This window comes from Monodelphis domestica, chromosome 6 (genome assembly GCF_027887165.1).
Source record: "Monodelphis domestica isolate mMonDom1 chromosome 6, mMonDom1.pri, whole genome shotgun sequence".
Lineage (NCBI taxonomy): Eukaryota > Metazoa > Chordata > Mammalia > Didelphimorphia > Didelphidae > Monodelphis > Monodelphis domestica.
In genome coordinates, this window is record NC_077232.1 from 241,087,161 (window position 1) to 241,101,776 (window position 14,616).

Here is a 14,616-nt window from a genome sequence, read left to right on the forward strand (position 1 = left end):
TATTAAAAAAAAGAAAAAAATAAATTTATTTTATTTTATGTCTATGTGTGTTTGCAACATTACTAATATGGAAATTTTTGTTGCATGACTACATATGTATAATTGAAATCAAATTTTGGCCCTTATCAAGGAGGAGGTAGAGAGAAAATTTGGAACTCAGAATTTTTTCAAATTATTATGATTTTTAAACATAACTGGGGAATATTTTATGAAATATTTTAAAATTAATTTTAAAATAATTAATGGCAGAGCTCTGGTGGAACTTAGTTTTGTAGACCTAAATCTAATCTTCCCACAATACTATATCAATAATCTTTAGTTTTTTCATTGTATAAGGCTATGATTCTTTTGATGATATGTCCCAATTTTCACCTACCAGTCAATAATCTACCATTTTAATGTCTTTTTTAGTTCCCCTTTCCTCCAAGAAAGCTTGACACATCTTCCCTCTAACTTCCCACTCAATTCATAAATTTTACCAAGCCATTTTTAATTTAACTTCAACTTTTCAATTTATCCATAAGAGTCATATCTTTCAAAGTATGACACATAATGCTTGATGTATAAAGCCTTATCTTTTGTTTCTTCTTTCTGGTGGCTCATAATGATTTTAAAAAATAGTTTTTTAAAACAAACTCTTGACCTAACTATGCCTGCCTGGACTTGTACCTATATTTTTTGATTCAAGTAAGTCATTTTTCATTTATTCATGCTAAATTTCATCATATTAGAATAAACCCAGTATTTTAAATTTTCAAAACCTTTTTTGATCCTTCTTATTTCATATAATATGCCTTTATAACATAAGAACTATCTCTCCCAACTTCATGTAACCATATTTCAAGGACTTTTTACACATTTGCATACTTTCTTCACCAGCACAGTTCTGGACTGACTTTGTTCCCCAAAATAAAATGATAAATCACTCTAATCTTATCTAAGATACTTCTCAGTAGACAAGCAGTATGCTGTTGTGGCCATATTATATACTCATTAATTAATTGATTTGTGTTGATATCTTTTCAGTGTCTATTCACTGAGGATGTTCAAAGTAATAGGAAACCCTAGTTGAAAATTATATAAATCTTACTCAGAAAAAGAGATTTCTAAGGAATCTTTGACATAACCTTTAAACAGGAATATCTGAGATGAATTCACAGTTCTCAGACTCAAATTTCTATCATATAGAAGAGGATGTCACATGTAAAGCATGAACTGACATAGATTTATGCCATTATAAAATTCCATTGATTGTGTCTAAATTCCAAGGTATGTCTTCCTATACAATAGTATTCTCTCAAAAAAAAAAAACAATAATTATTAAGAAACCTACAAAAATTTCCCAACTTACCTCTCCAACATTTTCCTTTGGAACACATGTATTAAACTAAAACCCATTCCTAAAGTCTTTATGCCAAACAAAAGACAACATATAAGTATCTATTATTCACACTGCTATCCCCTGTTAAAAATAATTGTGGTTGGACTCAAATATATCATTAATTAGGTGGTCACCAGAGATTGAATTTCTATATCCCAAATGAATTAATAATGTAAATGGAATTTATGGCAGTTTATTTACAATATTTACAATATAGAAGGAAGATATTAAGGAAAGAGAGAGAAAGAAAACTCTAGATTCTTCTGATATTAGTTAGAATCTTTAAGCCCAGCCAGGGGAAGATAGTCTCAAGAAGATGGGCCTTATCTGGAGGCTTCATGCCTCCAGAGAGGTGGGGTCACTAAGTCAGCTTTTCACTCAACAATGGTGACAGTCTAAAGAAGTCTGAGTGTCTGTCTTCCAGTCTCTCCTCCAAGTCAGTGCCTGAATGACTGATCCGAATCTGAATGATCCCAAATGTTCAAATCTCTCCATCTGTCTTTTGGCCCTCTTTTTAAAGATCTTTTTCTCTTGTGCCACCTCCCCTAAATTTTCACACTTTTCCTCCAGAACTGTCCATTCTTTAGTTCTCACCTTCTTTGGTTAGATTTTCTCCAGGATTGCCCACTCTAGTTCTCACCTTCTCTGTTTAGATCAGCGGTTCTCAACCTCTCAATTTGAAGCAATGAGAATACACAATGCATATCAGGTTCATTCATTCAGAATCATAACTGTAGCAAAATTACAGTTTTGAAGTAGCCACCAAAATAATTTTGGGGTTTGGGGTCACTGAAACATGAGGAACTGTATTGCGGGGTCATGGCATTAGAAAGGTTGAGAACCACTGGGTTAGATTATATCTTTTGAGTTACTTAATACCTCTTTTGGTAAGTTCACTTTTTTTTTTTAATTTTAATATTATTTTATTTGGTCGTTTTCATACATTATTCACTGGAAACAAAGATCGTTTTCTTTTCCGCCCCTCCCCTTCCCCCCGCCCCCGCCTTTCCCTCTCCCATAGCCGAAGCATGATTCCACTGGTTATCACATGTGTTCTTGACTCGAACCCATTTCCCTGTTGTTGGAGTTTGCATTATAGTGTTCATTTAGAGTCTCTCCTCAGTCTTATCTCCTCCAACCCTGTAGTCAAGCAGTTGCTTTTCAGCGGTGTTTTTACTCCCACAGTTTATCCTCTGCTTGTGGGTAGTATTTTTTTTTTTAGATCCCTGCAGATTGTTCAGGGATTGCATTGATACTAATGGAGAAGTCCATCACCTTCGATTGTACCACAATGTATCAGTCTCTGTGTATAATGTTTTTCTGGTTCTGCTCCTTTTGCTCTGCATCACTTCCTGGAGGTTGTTCCAGTCTCCATGGAATCCCTCCACTTTATTATTCCTTTTAGCACAATAGTATTCCATCACCAACATATACCACAATTTGTTCAGCCATTCCCCAATTGAAGGGCATCCCCTCGTTTTCCAATTTTTGGCCACCACAAAGAGCGCAGCTATGAATATTTTTTTTTAAATATATTTTATTTGATCATTTCCAAGCATTATTCGTTAAAGACATAGATCATTTTCTTTTCCTCCCCCCCACCCCCCATAGCCGACGCGTAAGTCCACTGGGCATTAGATGTTTTCTTGATTTGAACCCATTGCTTTGTTGATAGTATTTGCATTAGAGTGTTCATTTAAGGTCTATCCTCTGTCATGTCCCCTCAACCTCTGTATTCAGGCAGTTGCTTTTTCTCGGTGTTTCCACTCCCATAGTTTATCCTTTGCTTATGAATGGTGTTTTTTTTTCTCCTGGATCCCTGAAAGTTGTTCAGGGACATTACACCGCCCCTAATGGAGAAGTCCATTACGTTCGATTATACCACAGTGTATTAGTCTCTGTGTACAATGTTCTCCTGGTTCTGCTCCTCTCGCTCTGCATCACTTCCTGGAGGTTGTTCCAGTCTCCATGGAACTTCTCCACTTTATTATTCCTTTGAGCACAATAGTATTCCATCACCAACATATACCACAGTTTGTTCAGCCATTCCCCAATTGATGGGCATCCCCTCATTTTCCAGTTTTGGGCCACCACAAAGAGCCCAGCTATGAATATTTTTGTACAAGTCTTTGTGTCCATTATCTCTTTGGGGTACAGACCCAGCAGTGCTATGGCTGGGTCAAAGGGTAGATATTCTTTTGTCGCCCTTTGGGCATAGTTCCAAATTGCCCTCCAGAATGGTTGGATCAGTTCACAACTCCACCAGCAATGAATTAATGTCCCTACTTTGCCACATCCCCTCCAGCATTCATTACTTTCCTTTGCTGTTATGTTAGCCAATGTGCTAGGTGTGAGGTGATACCTCAGAGTTGTTTTGATTTGCATCTCTCTGATTATAAGAGATGTAGAACACTTCTTCATGTGCTTGTTAATAGTTTTGATTTCTTTATCTGAGAACTGCCTATCCATTTCCCTTGCCCATTTATCAATTGGAGAATGGCTTGATTTTTTGTACAATTGATTTAGCTCATTATAAATATGAGTAATTAAACCTTTGTCAGAGGTTTCTATGAAGATTTTTTCCCAATTTGTTGTTTCCCTTCTGATTTTAGTTATATTGGTTTTGTTTGTACAAAAGCTTTTTAGTTTGATGTAGTCAAAATTATTTATTTTACATTTTGTGATTCTTTCTATATCTTGCTTGGTTTTAAAGCCTTTCCCCTCCCAAAGGTCTGACATGTATACTATTCTGTGTTTACCCAATTTACTTATGGTTTCCTTCTTTATGTTTAAGTCACTCACCCATTTTGAATTTATCTTGGTGTAGGGTGTGAGGTGTTGATCTATTCCTAGTCTCTCCCACACTGTCTTCCAATTTTCCCAGCAGTTTTTATCGAATAGTGGATTTTTGTCCCAAAAGCTGGGATCTTTGGGTTTATCGTATACTGTCTTGCTGAGGTCGTTTTCCCCCAGTCTATTCCACTGATCTTCCTTTCTGTTTCTTAGCCAGTACCAAATTGTTTTGATGACTGCTGCTTTGTAATATAGTTTGAGGTCTGGGACTGCAAGGCCCCCATCGTATGTGTTTTTTTTCATTATTTCCCTGGATATCCTTGATCTTTTGTTCTTCCAAATGAACTTTGTTATGGTTTTTTCTAAATCAGTGAAGAAGTATTTTGGTAGTTCAATGGGTATGGCACTAAATAGATAAATAAGTTTGGGTAGGATGGTCATTTTTATTATATTGGCTCATCCTATCCATGAGCAGTTAATGTTTTTCCAATTGTTCAAGTCTAGTTTTAGTTGTGTGGCGAGTGTTTTGTAGTTGTGTTCATATAGTTCCTGTGTTTGTCTTGGGAGATAGATTCCTAGGTATTTTATTTTGTCTAAGGTGATTTTGAATGGGATTTCTCTTTCTAGTTCTTGCTGCTGAGCTGTGTTGGAGATATATAGAAAAGCTGATGATTTATGTGGGTTTATTTTGTATCCTGCAACTTTGCTAAAGTTGTTGATTATTTCAATTAGCTTTTTGGTTGAATCTCTAGGATTCTTTAAGTAGACCATCATGTCATCCGCAAAGAGTGATAACTTGGTCTCCTCCTTGCCTATTCTGATGCCTTCAATTTCTTTATCTTCTCTAATTGCTACTGCTAGTGTTTCTAGTACAATGTCAAATAGTAGAGGTGATAATGGGCATCCTTGTTTCACTCCTGATCTTATCGAGAATGCATCTAGTTTATCCCCATTGCAGATGATATTAGCTGTTGGTTTTAGATATATACTGTTTATTATTTTTAGGAATGACCCTTCTATTCCTATGCTTTCTAGTGTTTTTAATAGGAATGGGTGTTGTATTTTATCAAAGGCTTTTTCTGCATCTATTGAGATAATCATGTGGTTCTTGCTAGTTTGCTTGTTGATGTGGTCAATTATGTGGATGGTTTTCCTAATGTTGAACCAGCCCTGCATCCCTGGTATGAATCCTACTTGATCATGGTGAATGATCCTTCTGATCACTTGCTGGAGTCTTTTTGCTAGTATCCTATTTAAGATTTTTGCATCTATATTCATTAGGGAGATTGGCCTATAGTTTTCTTTCTCTGTTTTTGACCTGCCTGGTTTTGGAATCAGTACCATGTTTGTGTCGTAAAAGGAGTTTGGTAGAACTCCCTTTTTGCTTATTATGTCAAATAGTTTGTATAGTATTGGGGTTAACTGTTCTCTGAATGTTTGATAGAATTCACAGGTGAATCCATCAGGCCCTGGGGATTTTTTCTTAGGAAGTTCTTTGATGGCTTGATGGATTTCAATTTCTGATATGGGATTATTTAAGAATTCTATTTCCTCTTCTGTTAGTCTAGGCAGTTTGTATTTTTGTATATATTCATCCATTTCTCCTAAATTGGTGTATTTATTGCCATATAATTGGGCAAAGTAATTTCTAATGATTGCCTTAATTTCCTCCTCATTGGAGGTGCTGTCCCCCTTTTCATCTTTAATGCTGTGAATTTGCTTTTCTTCCTTCCTTTTTTTAATTAGATTGACCAGTACTTTGTCTATTTTGTTTGTTTTTTCAAAGTACCAGCTTCTTGTCTTATTTATTAAATCAATAGTTCTATCACTTTCGATTTTATTAATTTCTCCCTTAATTTTTAGGATTTCTAATTTGGTTTTCTGCTGGGGGTTTTTAATTTGATCGCTTTCGTGTTTTTTCAATTGCATTTCCAATTGATTGATCTCTGCTCTCCCTTGTTTGTTAATATGAGCTTTCAGGGATATGAATTTGCCTCTGATTACCGCTTTGGCTGCATCCCAAAAGGTTTGAAAGGATGTTTCGCCATTGTCATTTTCCTTGATGAAATTATTAATTGTTTCTATGATTTCTTCTTTAGCTAAACGGTTTTGGAGTATCATATTGTTTAATTTCCAATTGGTTTTAGATTTGGTTTTCCATGTACCATTACTAATCATTATTTTTATTGCCTTGTGATCTGAGAAGGCTGCATTCATTATTTCTGCTTTTTTGCATTTGTGTGCTATGTTTCTGTGACCTAATGTATGGTCAATTTTTGTGAATGTGCCATGTGGTGCTGAGAAGAAGGTGTATTCCTTTTTATCCCTATTTATTTTTCTCCATATGTCTATTAATTCTAATTTTTCTAAGATTTCATTCACTTCTTTTACCTCTTTCTTATTTATTTTTTGATTTGATTTATCTAAATTTGATAATGGTTGGTTTAAGTCTCCCACTAGTATGGTTTTATTGTCTATTTCTTCCTTCAATTCTCCTAGTTTCTCCATTAGAAATTTGGGTGCTATATTATTTGGTGCATACATGTTGATTAATGATATTTCCTCATTGTCTAGAGTCCCTTTTAACAAAATATAATTACCTTCCCTATCCCTTTTGATCAGGTCTATTTTTGCATTGGCTTTATCAGATATCATGATTACCACTCCTGCCTTCTTTCTATCAGTTGAGGCCCAGAAGGTCTTACTCCATCCTTTAATTCTGACCTTGTGGGTGTCAACCCGCCTCATGTGTGTTTCTTGAAGACAACATATGGTAGGGTTTTGGATTCTAATCCATTCAGCTATTCGTCTACGTTTTATGGGTGAGTTCATCCCATTCACGTTCAAAGTTATGATTGTCATTTGTGGACTCCCTGGCATTTTGATTGCCTTCCCTAATTCTAACCTTTTCTTCTTCGGCTCTACCTTTTAGTCCAGTGATTTACTTTGAATCAGTCCCCCTTGTCCCCTCCCTTGATGTTTCCCTTTTTAGTCCCTCCCTTTTTGTTCCCTCCCCCTCCCCCCTCTCTTTCCCTCCCTTTTTGTTCTCCCTCTCCCCCTCCCCCCCTTGGTTTTCCCTTCTCCTTACCCTTGTTGGGTAAGATAGAATTCAAGATCCCAATGGATCTGGATGTTTTTCCCTCTCAGAGTTGATTTCCCTGAGATTGAGGTTTAAGTAAACCCCACCCCCTCTCTTCCTCTCCTTCTTATAGGAGTTTTCTTCCCCTCCCCTTCCCCTGTGAATCTTTGTGTGAGAACCATTATTCTATTTGGTCTTTCTTTACCCCCTATTTATACATTACATTTTCCCCACATATTAGTATACATAGGTTGATATAAATGTAGTCCTTATAGAAGAGAGTTTGAGTAAAAGAAGATAACATTTTTCCCCTTTCCTTAATATTTACCTTTTCAGGTATTCCTTGCTCTTTGATTATCGGTATCAAACTTTCCACAGAGCTCTGGTCTTTTCTTTGAAAAAAGTTGGAAGTCTTCTATTTTGTTGAATGCCCATACTTTCCCTTGGAAGTATATAGTCAGTTTTGCTGGGTAGCTGATTCTTGGTTGGAGACCCAGCTCTCTTGCCTTTCTGAAGATCATGTTCCATGCTTTACGATCATTCAGCGTAGAACTTGCAAGGTCTTGTGTGACCCTGATTGGCATTCCTTTATATCTAAATTGTCTTTTTCTGGCTTCCTGTAGGATTCTTTCTTTTGTTTGATAGCTTTGGAATTTGGAATAGTGGATTTTTGTCCCAAAAGCTGGGATCTTTGGGTTTGTCATATGCTGTCTTGCTGAGGTTGCTTGCCCCCAGTCTATTCCACTGATCCTCCTTTCTGTCTCTTAGCCAGTACCAAATTGTTTTGATGACCGCTGCTTTATAATATAGTCTGAGATCTGGGACTGCAAGACCCCCTTCCTTTGTATTTTTTTTCATTAATTCCCTGGATATCCTTGATCTTTTGTTCTTCCAAATGAACTTTGTTATGTTTTTTTCTAAATCAGTAAAAAAAAATTTTTGGAAGTTCCATGGGTATGGCACTAAATAGATAGATGAGTTTGGGTAGGATGGTCATTTTTATTATATTGGCTCGTCCTACCCATGAGCAGTTAATGTTCTTCCAATTGTTCAAGTCTAGTTTTAGTTGTGTGGAAAGTGTTTTGTAGTTGTGTTCATATAGATCCTGTGTTTGTCTCGGGAGATAGATTCCTAAGTATTTTATTTTGTCTTGGGTAATTTTGAATGGGATTTCTCTTTCTAGTTCTTGCTGCTGAGCTGTGTTGGAATTATATAGAAATGCTGATGACTTATGTGGGTTTATTTTGTATCCTGCAACTTTGCTAAAGTTGTTGATTATTTCAATTAGCTTTTTGGTTGAGTCTCTAGGATTCTTTAAGTAGACCATCATGTCATCTGCAAAGAGCGATAATTTGGTCTCCTCCTTGCCTATTTTGATGCCTTCAATTTCTTTTTCTTCTCTAATTGCTACTGCTAGTGTTTCTAATACAATGTCAAATAAGAGAGGTGATAATGGGCATCCTTGTTTCACTCCTGATCTTAATGGGAATGGATTTAGTTTGTCCCCATTGCAGATGATATTAGCTGATGGTTTTAGATATATACTGTTTATTATTTTTAGGAATGACCCTTCTATTCCTATGCTTTCTAGTGTTTTTAGTAGGAATGGGTGTTGTATTTTATCAAAGGCTTTTTCTGCATCTATTGAGATAATCATGTGGTTCTTGTTGGTTTGCTTGTTGATGTGGTCAATTATGTGGATAGTTTTCCTAATGTTGAACCAGCCCTGCATCCCTGGTATGAATCCTACTTGATCATGGTGGATGACCCTTCTAATCACTTGCTGGAGTCTTTTTGCTAGTATCCTATTTAAGATTTTTGCATCTATATTCATTAGGGAGATTGGCCTATCGTTTTCTTTCTCTGTTTTTGGCCTGCCTGGCTTTGGAATTAGTACCATGCTTGTGTCATAAAAGGAGTTTGGTAGGACTCCCTCTTTGCTTATTATGTCAAATAGTTTGTATAGTATTGGTGTTAACTTTTCTCTGAGTGTTTGATAGAATTCACTGGTGAATCCATCAGGCCCTGGGGATTTTTTCTTAGGCAGTTCTTTGATGGCTTGATGGATTTCAATTTCTGATATGGGATTATTTAAGAAAACTATTTCTTCTTCTGTTAGTCTAGGCAATTTATATTTTTATAAATATTCATCCATATCACCTAGGTTGGTATATTTATTGCCATATAGTTGGGCAAAGTAGTTTTTAATGATTGCCTTAATTTCCTCTTCATTGGAGGTGAGATCCCCCTTTTCATCCTTGATGTTATTAATTTGCCTTTCTTCTTTCCTTTTTTTAATTAAATTAACCAGTACTTTGTCTATTTTGTCTGTTTTTTCAAAGTACCAGCTTCTAGTCTTGTTTATTAGCTCAATAGTTCTGTCACTTACTATTTTATTAATTTCTCCCTTAATTTTTAGGATCTCTAGTATGGTTTTCTTCTGGGGGTTGTTAATTTGTTCATTCTCAAGTTTTTTGATTTGCATTTCCAATTCCTTGGTCTCTGTCTTCCCTAATTTGTTAATATATGCACTCAGGGATATGAATTTTCCTCTAAGTACTGCCTTGGCTGCATCCCATAAGGTTTGAAAGGATGTTTCGCCGTTGTCATTTTCTTCAACGAAATTGTTAATTGTTTCTATGATTTCTTCTCTAACTATCCGATTTTGGAGTATCATGTTATTTAATTTCCAATTAATTTTTGATTTGGGTCTCCATGTACCCTTGCCGATCAATATTTTAATTCCCTTGTGATCTGAAAAGGCTGCAGTTAATATTTCTGCTATTCTGCATTTAAGTGCCATGTTTCTATGACCTAGTGTATGATCTATTTTTGTGAATGTGCCATGTGGTGCTGAAAAGAAGGTGTATTCTTTTTTGTCCCTATTTATTTTTCTCCATATGTCTATTAATTCTAATTTTTCTAAGATTTCATTCACCTCTTTTACCTCTTTCTTATTTATTTTTTGATTTGATTTATCTAAATTTGATAGTGGTTGGTTCAAGTCTCCCACTAATATGGTTTTACTGTCTATTTCCTCCTTCAATTCTCCTAGTTTCTCTATTAAAAATTTGGATGCTATACCATTTGGTGCATACATGTTGATTAGTGATATTTCCTCATTGTCTATACTTCCTTTTAGCAGAATATATTTACCTTCCCTGTCCCTTTTGATCAGGTCTATTTGTACTTTGGCTTTGTCAGATATCATGATTGCAACTCCTGCCTTCTTTCTATCGGTTGAGGCCCAAAAGGTCTTACTCCAACCTTTAATTCTAACCTTGTGAGTGTCAACCCGTCTCATATGTGTTTCTTGAATACAACATATGGTAGGGTTTTGGGTTCTAATCCAATCTGCTATTTGTCTGCGTTTTATGGGTGAGTTCATCCCATTCACGTTCAAAGTTATGATTGTTATTTGTGGATTCGCTGGCATTTTGATATCTCCCCCTAGTTCTGACCTTTCTTCTTTAGCTTTCTCCTTTTGAACCAGTGATTTACTTTAGGTCAGTCCCCCTAGTCCCCTCCCTTGAGATGCTTCCCTTTCTAGCCCCTCCCTTTTTATGCTCCCTTCCCCTCCCCCCTCTCCTTCCCTCCCTTTTTGTACTCCCTCCCCACTCCCCCTCCTTAATTTTCCTTTCTTTCTTGCCCTAATGGATGAGATAGAATTCAGGATCCCACTGGATCTAGATGTTCTTCCCTCTCAGATTTGATTTCACTGAGAGTAAGGTTTAAGTAATTCCACTTCACGCTCTCTTCCTCTCCTTCTCATATGAGAGTTCTTCCCCTCCCCTTCCCATGTGTATCTTTATATGGGAAAGTTTATTCTATTGATTCCCCCCCTATTTCTTGAAGTTAATCTTAGTATTATCACGGTTCCCCCCTCCCTTTTTCTTTTTTTGCCCCAACTTTCCCCAAATCTTCTTAATTCCCCAATCTTTCCCTATGCATGTTTCTTCTAACTACTCTTATGATGATACAATTTATGAGAGTTACACAAAATATTTTCCCCACATATTAATATATATAATTTGATGTAAATGTAGTCCTTATAGAAGAGAGTTTGAATTAAAGAAAAAGATAAGATTTATCTCCTTTCCCCTTTCTTTCATATTTACCTTTTCATGTTTCTCTTGCTTTCTGTGCTTGGATATCGAACTTTCCACAGAGCTCTGGTCTTTTCTTAGCAAATGCTTGGAAATCTTCTATTTTGTTGAAATCCCATACTTTCCCCTGGAAGTATATAGTCAGTTTTGCTGGGTAGTTGATTCTTGGTTGGAGACCCAGCTCTCTTGCCTTTCTAAATATCGTGTACCATGCTTTGCGGTCTCTTAGTGTATTAGCCGCTAAGTCGTGTGTGATCCTTATGGGAGCCCCCTTATATCTGAAGCTCTTCTTCTTGGCTTCTTGTAGGATTTTCTCCTTTACTTGGAAGCTCTTGAATTTGGCAATTACATTCCTAGGCGTTGTCTTTTGGGGATTTAGTATAGAAGGTGTTCTATGAATCCTTTCTATTTCTATTTTGCCTCCTTGCTCCAGAACGTGGGGGCAATTTTCTTTTATAATCTCCTGTAGAATAATATCCAATTTGTTGTTTACCTCTGGTTTTTCTGGGAGACCGATGATACGGAGATTTTCTCGTCTTCCTCTGTTCTCCAGGTCCGTGACCTTCTCAGTGAGATATTTTATGTTTTCTTCCAATTCATTAATTATTTGGGTTTGCTTTATTGATTCTTGCTGTTTTATCATCTCACTTTCTTCGAGGTGCTTAATTCTGGTCATTAGGGACTGGTTTTGCTTTTCAGCCTTGTCTGCCCTTCTATTGGATGCTTCGAGTTCTTTTTCCAATTGAGCAGTCTTATCTGTCAGACAGCTGATCTCTTTCTCCCATTTTTCTTTCCAGAAGGTTTCCATCTTTTGGATAAGTTCCAGTTTGAGATCTTCCAGAGCTTGTTGATAGTTTCCATTTTGGGAGGCGTGTTCTGAATTTTTTTGGATTTCCTCCTCATTCTCCTCTTTTCCTTGGGTACTTCCACCATAAAAGTTTTCAATAGTCACTTTTTTCCCTTTCTTCCTGGAGGCTTGATTTTGGGCCATGTGAGCCATCCCTTTGGTGGTTTTATTCCCCTTTCCTTTTTGGTCTGGGGTCTGGGTTATAAGAGCAGTTTTTCTGTGAATTTAGGTTGCTTCAGACTAGTTCTTCCCAGCCTCCGAGCCCAGGTATTCAGCTCCGCCCAGATAATCAGCGTGCGTTGTTCAGCGCAGCCCGCCCCAAGTCCAGTTCCGCTGGATTCTCCAGTGAAAGCGCCCTGAGACGTTTTTTCCTGGCAGTCCCCAGATCCCAAGGACCCTGGAGTGCCCCCCCAGACAGAGACGCTCCCCACTCACTCGCTGTCCCGGTGAGCGCTCAGGTAGCTCACTCTGGTTTAGTGGGGGAGGTGGGGTGGGGGAAGGGCGGCTCAGTTCACTTTTCTGTGCAAGCTTTTCTTTCTTATTTTAGTGTGGAAATGTTCAAGCCCCACGTACCTTTGCCTCTGTGGGGTACTGGGGAGTCCTTCTGTTCCTCCAGAGGTGATTTTATGCTCCTTTGATGTAGTCTATTTCGTTCGGTGCCGGGGAGAGGAAGTGTGTGGAGTCTAGATTGCAGCCATGATTACCCGGAAGTCTCGGGTAAGTTCACCTTTTATAGTTACTTAAAATATTTTTGTAGTTAAAATCTAAAAATAGATTGTAGCTTACAATTCTAGCTTCACAATAAAGAAAGAGCTAAGTGTCTTTATTGTTGCAATCAGGAGATAACTAAATTCAATCTTCACACCCCACATTGAGATATGAAGAATCCCCATTTACAGGAATAATAATAGGAGAATAACTCTGTAAACAACTGTGATGCTTATCATTTAAGAGAACTTAAGGTATCATTCCTTAATGAGGTTTTCTTATTCATTATGTTTATTTATACTCTTCTGTGATTCAAATTTAATGACTTCCAATTCTTGGATTAATACTTCCTTTGCATTTGAGTGAACTGAAACATTTTGCAAATATTAATTCTTGCCACATTTCCACCAGACAAATAAGAAAATATCTTAGGGCAGAAAGTGTAGCAAACTATCATGGTCAATTAAAATTACAAGAGGAAATTAGGTACATCTAACACAATTATTTGACATAATTTGACTAACAAACTTTTAAAAAGAGATTCTATGGCATTACTAAAAACCTAGGGTCTGAGAAGCTTCTATTTTATGTCTTATCTTAAATAGTAACAATTTTTTATCTCTTTTTGTAAAATACTTTATGTTATAAAAAGTAAATGTTATTACAAGCATATCTGAGAGAGAAAAAATGCTACGTCCTGAAGTAATTTTTTGCTTCTTCATCTACTTCCTTTCAGCTATACTTTTAATCTCTCAATTGCATCAATTTTTAATACTTCAAATAGAATGTTATAAAAGTTGACTGTCATTCTTTCACTGCTTGCTTTGATTTTGTTTTCTGCCAAACATTTTTACATGCCTATTTTTTGAGCTAAAATCAAATTATCATGGTAGTCAGTCAATAATATATATTCAGAATAGTTTATAGGAAGTTAGGATAGGAGCATGAATATTAAAAAAATAGCAAACACATAAAAAAGCTTTTTCAATGAATCTACAACATATTTTGAAAGATTTGCCAAACAATCATCATTGAAGAAAATGGTCATCATAGAACATAGAGAAGTAATCAAACATAAAGTACATGAATTCTGAAGGAATAGTGGAGAGAAGAATAGCCAGATGTAGAATAAGTACCATAGGAAAAAAATCTGAATTTAACCTAGTCGGAAAGGAATTAGAGATTTCCAGGAGGATTAAATGCCCTGTTTCTTAGGATTAATATAAGGCAGAAGTCATTCAATGATAGAGACTAATGTGCCAATGGTGTGAAAAGAGTAGAGAATGAAAAAATGAGTAATAACAAGGCCACAAAAATAATGAATATACAATCTTGGAAGTGCTTTATGGTTGGAATAATGAATAATGTAAGGCAGAAATAGGAATTTTATTTAAAAAGGTTGAAGTGGGTTATATTTAAAATAGGGTCAACAGGAAATTAATTTATTCCAAAAGAGATTTATTTACAATTTATTTACAAAATATAGAAAGAGTGAAGTAAGAAAATCCGAGAAAAAATAAGGTAAGATATATCTAGCCCAAGCACTAAGTAATTTACTCCCAGGCCCTGGCTCAACCCAGGCAGAGAGATTTAGTCCTTGGGCCTTGGCAAAGCTGAGGACCTGGGGAAGTCTCTTCTGAAGCTAGTTTCTTCAGAAAACCCAATATGAAAGGAGTCAGCCTTTCACTCACTCTGTCTTGGG